General features: G+C 39.5%; 1 pseudogene; it reads right to left on the reverse strand.

The window, feature by feature from the left end:
* Positions 1-6,590, reverse strand: part of LOC101641534 — a 79,659-nt pseudogene extending 73,069 nt beyond the window's left edge.
* Positions 6,591-6,894: the final 304 nt, after the last annotated feature.

The raw sequence follows: 6,894 nt of genomic DNA on the forward strand, positions 1-6,894 counted from the left end.
TTGAACACAGTTTACAAAGACAGTGCTATGGGAAAAACTCAAGTGTACAAGTGGATTTTTTGTTTCAAAAAAGGCAAAACGTTGATTGAAAACAAACCTCGTCCTGTATGTCCGCTAACTTCCATAAAGGAGGAAAATGTCCACTTGTACCGTAGTGCATTTGGAGTCCATTCCAGATCAGACTGTTAAACTAACTTTTATTTAGAGGTTCTGAAAATATTGTGTAGCAGTGGGTGACAAAAAAGGCCTGAGTCCCGATTTGTGGCAGACAGGGGACTGGTTTTGCCACCATGACAATTGATCTGCTTTCTCAGCCATCTCAGTGTGCCAATTTTTGGTAAAAAACAGCATTCATTTCTTGGTCATGCACCTTACTCACTTGACCTCGCTCAGCGAGCCTTCTTTTTGTTTCCACAGATAAAGAGGGACATGAAAGGACAGCAATTTGAAGACACAGAAGAGATGAAGAAAAAAACGAGGGAGGTGCTGTCAACCATCCAAACAGATGAGTTTGAAAAGTGTTTCCAAGAATGGAGTTGCATATTCGACTAATGTAGTAAGTGTAATAGAGGGTACTTTGATGGTGATAAGGTTGTTTTGTAAAATTTAAGTACACAGTTTTGAAAAAAAAATTCATTTGGAGGGGTTACACCCTCATAGATAATAATAACTTAATTTTGCAGCGCTGTGAAATGTAAAGGTTGGCCACTTGGCTAGTAGGAGGTTAATTACCACCCAGGCGAGCAGTGAAAGCGGGTTTGGTTAACTGTGATTGTAGTTCATGAATGCATTTTCCCAAGAACAAATTATTTACATATTGATACATCCTTTACAAGAACAAGTAGTTTACATCTTGATCTTTTTTTCCTGAGAATGAATGCTGGCTTTTAATTTTTATGTCTGATATAAGTTACTGCAGTTTGAAAGTTTTCTGTTTACATATTCCCTTTTAGTTAGGCCTACACTTGTGGGTACTGGTCACCAGCAATGAAGTAGCCTGTCCTCTGCAAAGACTTGATTTTGTTTTTGTTATATTCTTGAGGAGCTTCATTTAGTAAAAATTATCTTCTTCATTGTGATATCAAATAGGTCTCGTCTTCAGGGTGAGAAGATTTTATAGAAATGATCTTAAAGAGCAAGGCCACATACAATTAGTGTTCCTTCGTCAGAACAGAATGATAGATGTGAAGATGAAACATACCCTTGGAGACAATAGGGAAGTAATTGAACATGATCATTGGTAAAAGCCTGTGAAATTACATGGTTCTATGTGGAGTCAAATGATTTTGAAGTCAGCGTTTCATCGGTTAAAAAGTCCACAGAAAGAAAGCAAATTATAATTGTCATTTTAAAAATCCAGGAGGCATATAAAACAGCCAAAACAAAGGAGCATTTTTCCACAATCCCCAAATAAAAGGAAAACATATTACTTATCATGTCAATTAAAGAAAGAACAAGATCGTTAAGATAAAATGCTGCATATGATTAACAGAGTGTCAAATTAGCACAATTGTCAGGAATATAGACACTACATCAGATTTTATTATGGGAGGTTTACAAACAATCCTATTTATTCTTGAATCTGTCTTTAGCTCTAATTCATATATAAAACAGAAGAGAGGCAGAATTCATGTTTAACTTCACTTAGGTTGAAAGTGTGTCTTGTATATAATATATCGTGTACCTTTCTATGCATTAAAAAATTAAAGAATCATTCCCAGGAACACTAAAATGTGTTCAATGTAATAATACACTAATAATAATCATGATGATGTTTTTATGTGCATTGCTGAGCTCAATGAAATGGAGTGTGAGCCCACCAGGCACCGCTGGTCAGCATGCCACAGAGTGTCGCAGGTTAAATGCAGCTTGGAAGCTTGAAACTGAGGAAGCAACCACTACAAGGAACGATATGAGATAAATAATAGAAGCAAGGAGAAAAATAGGAGATGGGGAAAGGGACAGATGACAGGCATGATAAATTCCTTGGCTCAGAGGCATGGTAGAAAGGCAGAAAGGAAAGACCAGTGGCTGGGGGCTTGCACCCAGAAGACACAGGAGGAGAGGACCACAGAGGGTAAAAGAGCCCCTGGCATGGAGGGGGAGGTGGCCATGTAGAAGCAGGAGAAGGGATGGGAGGGGCAAGAGGAGCAGGGGGAGTAGGAAGAAGTGGCTGTAGAGCACCTAATCAATATCTGGCTGGAGCTCTGACTATCTAGAGAGTGACTCCTCGTTCCCTAAGAAAGGCTTTACATGGATTGGTTTGTAACAAGTTGTGTATGAATCAGACATGCATAATTTGGGGACATCAGCACTAATCTCTTGAAGTACATGCGAACTTCCATTTAGGAAATTTTGTGTATATTTGTTCAATATTTCTACATTATGCCATCAAGAACTGTCTGCCACAAGATGATCAAGCCAATAAAACACTAATTGAGATAATTTGCCTCTTAATACCTGTGCATTAGCTGTTAAAGGCCATTCAATTAAAATATAGTCTTCAGATTAGTTCAGGCCTCAAGTGCATCTTCCCTTCCAGTTGGCAGAAGCCAGGGTCAAAGGTTGGCTCAACAGAGCCAAAAGATGTTTTTACGGGCTATCTAGTAGATACTGAAGATTGAACCCAGTTGATGACAAACCAATTAGTAGTATGTTAGATGTTAACGTGTCAGACATTGGAAGCTGTCTCACGGGTCTTGTGATGGCTTTTATTCACTTGAGGGTCTTCAGATTGCTCCTAGGAAGAGGGAGCAGCTTGATTTTGTCTCCTCACTTAGGAGCTAATCAGATTCATTCATGTCACAATTATTGATATGTACCTACAATAAGAAGAACACTGTTTGTAGGTTAGCAAGATTCTTGAGTTCGCTCTTCTTGGATGACTTTATTTAGGGGTGAGTTGAGACTAAAGGCTAAATGATGCTCCTGGCTTCATTTATATCTTAAGTGATCATTTGTCAATGAAAATATAGTAAAACTTATTTTCAATAGTAATGAATTATTTCTCCATTGTTCTTGTGTCCATACATCAAGCGCTACCCGGCAGATCGCTGTGGTGGAGAGATTCACCAGGGAAGGCCAGGCTGCCTTGAGCTTGAGAGGGCATCCTATATCCAACAATAAACCTTTTGAAATGATGAGCAGACACATCCGTCTTACCTAAGAAAATGTTGTCTTACCTAGAAAATCTTAGCTTGTCAGCCTTGTCTTGGAAATTATCTAATACAGACATGGCTATAGCAAAGCAGAGTCTCGAGGCTGCCATCTGCCGCAGATGTTGTCTGCTCTGGTACCATGAGCAACGTCAATGGAACCTTCAATTCTCCAGGGAATTCACTAGTCAAAAGGGGTCTTCATCTTTTTGAAACTATGATGAATAGGTTCAAGGTTTATTCCCTCTAACTTGGCTTTGTTCATAGTTTGTCCAATGAAGTTCTAATAAGTCTTGTATTGGGTATCTCTTCCAGGATGCGCATTCTCCTGGGGCAAAGATAGGCAGATTTGGGGAGACTGGTTTCTGTTCTGCAAAGGCATGTATGAGATAGATTCTTTAGAATATTGGACTAAAGACTGGGACTTCTTCACTTATTCAGCCTCAACCACATAGGGGAAGTTCAGACAACAAAAAGAAGGACCATGTGTCTCCCAGGTCTGCGGAATCTGAGGACAAAGAGGAGATTTAGTCAGTCTGTGAGGTATTGCAGATCGGGTATTGTTGATATTCTTAGGTACAAGCAAACAAACATTAACTTTCAGAATGTATAGGAATACCATAAATAGTGCTGCAAAGATCCACAACCATAAAAAGAGTTGCTTCTGAAAGTACATTTGTAAATCATAATTGAGGATTAGGGATTATTGGCAACAGCTGTCTGATTCCTTGCAACAGCTCTTGAACAGACCTCCAGCCCCATCATCTATTTGTTTTTACAAAGGTTGGTACTACAAGAACTACAAGGACAAGTAAACCTTTTGAAAGAAAATTACACACTATGGAAGGAAGCTAGTCTTTTTGTGTGTCTTCTTTGAGTAGACTGGAAATTTAAAGCAAAGGGCTAGATAAATCTATTTCATTAGCTTGGCTCACAGAACTTGATCTACATCTGTGGTTACACTGGCCTACATTTTAAGGAACTAGGAAAATGGTGTAAGAAGGAATAGGATTAGGCTGGGTTGAATATTGTCTGATGCTGAGCCTGTCTGTTGATTTAAGGGCATCCATTCGATGAAATGATATTTTGTCTCATTTATTAAATTGTAAATTGTGACTCAATAGATAATAGATTTCTTCCCAAAAGATTAACAAACATGTTGAAATTGAGCAAGAAAAAGAGTATAAATCTTAATAGGACCAAGAGATAACAGAACAGGATGGAAATAGATGAAACAAATGGAAATAAATCAATAAAATTGTGTTCCTGATTGGTGACCCCCACAATTTTGAGGTTTTAGTACTCCATGGAAAAAGGTCTTTTATAAATAGGTGAGGTAATCACATATAGTGTGGTTTCTGGATCAATTAATAGTTGGCAAAGTTCTTTGTTAATAAATAAAACTAGTTTCTCTTTGTATATTAAGAACTATCACAAGAAAAGTCCTTGTTTTGCACCCTGAGGAGGCCCAACCAAACTACAGTCCAGTTGATTTTGAGGTATAGCAACCCTCTAGAGAGTTTCCAATGTTTCCAGTGTTTGTGGGAGCAGCCTAGTGTCTCTCCATCCGAGCAGCTGGGGGGTAAACCACCTAACGAGTCGTAGCAGTCCAATGCATACTTGACAATGCCACCAGGACTCCTTCGTTCCGTCCTCAACTCCAAAAGATAACAAATGAACCAAACTCACCGCCATGGAGTTAATGCAGACTCACAGCAGTCCTGTAGGACAGGGTAGAACTGCGCCTGTGAGTTTCTGAGACTAACTCTAACTGGAGTAGACAGTGTAGGCTTTCTCCCAAGGAGCAACGGGTAGTTTCGGATGTAGAACCACTGTGCCACCAGGGCTCCTGAGAGATTCTTAACTCTTTCAGCTTGTAGGAGATTATTTTTATAAAAGAAGGCCTGGAGTAATATTTTGTTTAATTTTAAACAGATAGCATTAATTTTTCCAATTGTCAGGGCTTTTTTAATAGTGACAAATACTCATTTTGTGCCATTTTCTTTTGAAAGGGAAAGTGTAATTGGAGGGTCATTAATTCAATTCCTTAGAAACACTTTTAGTTAGCTTTAAAAGTCTGGGAAAATTAGTTTCGGTTACTGGAAAATAGAAGCTGATATTGTTAGATTTTATGTCAGCTTGTACCTGGCTGAAAAGATAGGAGTGGAGTCCAACCTATTACTCAAGTCACAACCTGATGATAAATCCTTGGGGGTGTGCCCATTTTATAAAAAAGGCCAGGGGGACTTCTCTGGCTTACCCCTCTTCACCTTCCTGCCTGCTTGGATTGCATGTCTGCCTCTGGGGTGACAGTCCATTCTGCCTGCTGACCCCAGGGGCTGTGGTGCCCCTCTGTGTTCTTGCTGACCTTGGACCCATATGACTGTGCACCTACTAGTCTGCGAACTCACACGATTCTGCTTTGCTTCCCGGTTCATCCACTGGCAGTTGTGTGAGTCTGAAGAGGGGGCTGGCTAGTATCACAACCAGGGACTTTAGTTGGACTGGTCTGGGATGCTTCCTCAATATAAAATCTTTTCTTATACACATATGAGTGTCACTTGTTTCATTTCTCTAGACAACCCATCCTAACACAGGAGCTCTTTCCAAATCTAATTGATTTAAGGGTAATGTAATTACCCTTAGTAATTAATAACTAAGGATGATACCTCAGATTTAAGACCAGATGTGAAAACAGCATCAAACTAACCCAAAACCCACTGCCACTGAGTAAAATTTGACCCACAGTAACTCTGTAAGAGTTGAACTGCTCCTCTGGGTTTCTGAGACCTTAAATCTTTTTTTAAAAATCATTTTATTGGGGGCTCATACAATTCTTATCACAATCCATCCATCCATCCATTGTGTCAAGCACATTTGTACATTTGTTGCTATCATCATTTCAAAACATTTTCTTACTACTTGAGCCCTTGGTATCAGCTCCTCATTTTACCCCTCCTTCCTTCTCTCTCCCTCATGAACCCTTGATAATTTATAAATTATTATTATTTTTTCATGTCTTGCACTATCCGATGTCTCCCTTTACCCCCTTGTCTGTTGTCCATCCCCCTGGGAGGAGGTTATAGGTAAGTCATTGTGAGTGGTTCCCGCTTTCTCCCCCACCTTCCCTTTGCCCTCCTGGAATGGCTACTCTCAGTATTGAGACCTTAGTTCTTTATGGGGGCAAACACCTTCACTTTTCTTGCTCAGACTGACTGGTGGGTTTGAAGGACTGACCTTATGGTGAGCAGCTCGGTGCTCCAGGCAGGACACAGATGTGATTGGAGGAAAGCTGAGGTGTTTGGGAATTTTCCGGAGCAGTTTCACAAACACTTCAGCTTTCTTTTGCTTCCAAGGGTAAATTTTACTCTGATCCATGGGAGGAGGAAAGGCTTTGGAAAATGACCTAATACTTTTTATTTTCTTTTTATTCATTGCCTGAAAGTTGTCCAGCACCTTGGTTGTTGTTTTACCAATATTTAAGGATAGATTATCCTTGGATTTTTTTCCTGCTGTTTCTAACCATAATTGAGCTTCTCTTGGGTCAGTAATCAAATTGGTATAAGTCAGAAAACCCAGGTTAGCAGTCTCCAATTAGGATTTTAAATTCTTCATAAAATTTTTAGGAATCACCACAAAGCTTAGGAAAATCTCTCATACCATTATGTAATTCTGATTGTGTTTATGGATCAAAAGTAATACAAGGGAATGAATCTTGGTCCTTGCTGCTGGGCAAGTT

Source organism: Echinops telfairi, unplaced genomic scaffold (genome assembly GCF_000313985.2).
Source record: "Echinops telfairi isolate 266 unplaced genomic scaffold, ASM31398v2 ScPeMD7_7424;HRSCAF=8462, whole genome shotgun sequence".
NCBI lineage: Eukaryota > Metazoa > Chordata > Mammalia > Afrosoricida > Tenrecidae > Echinops > Echinops telfairi.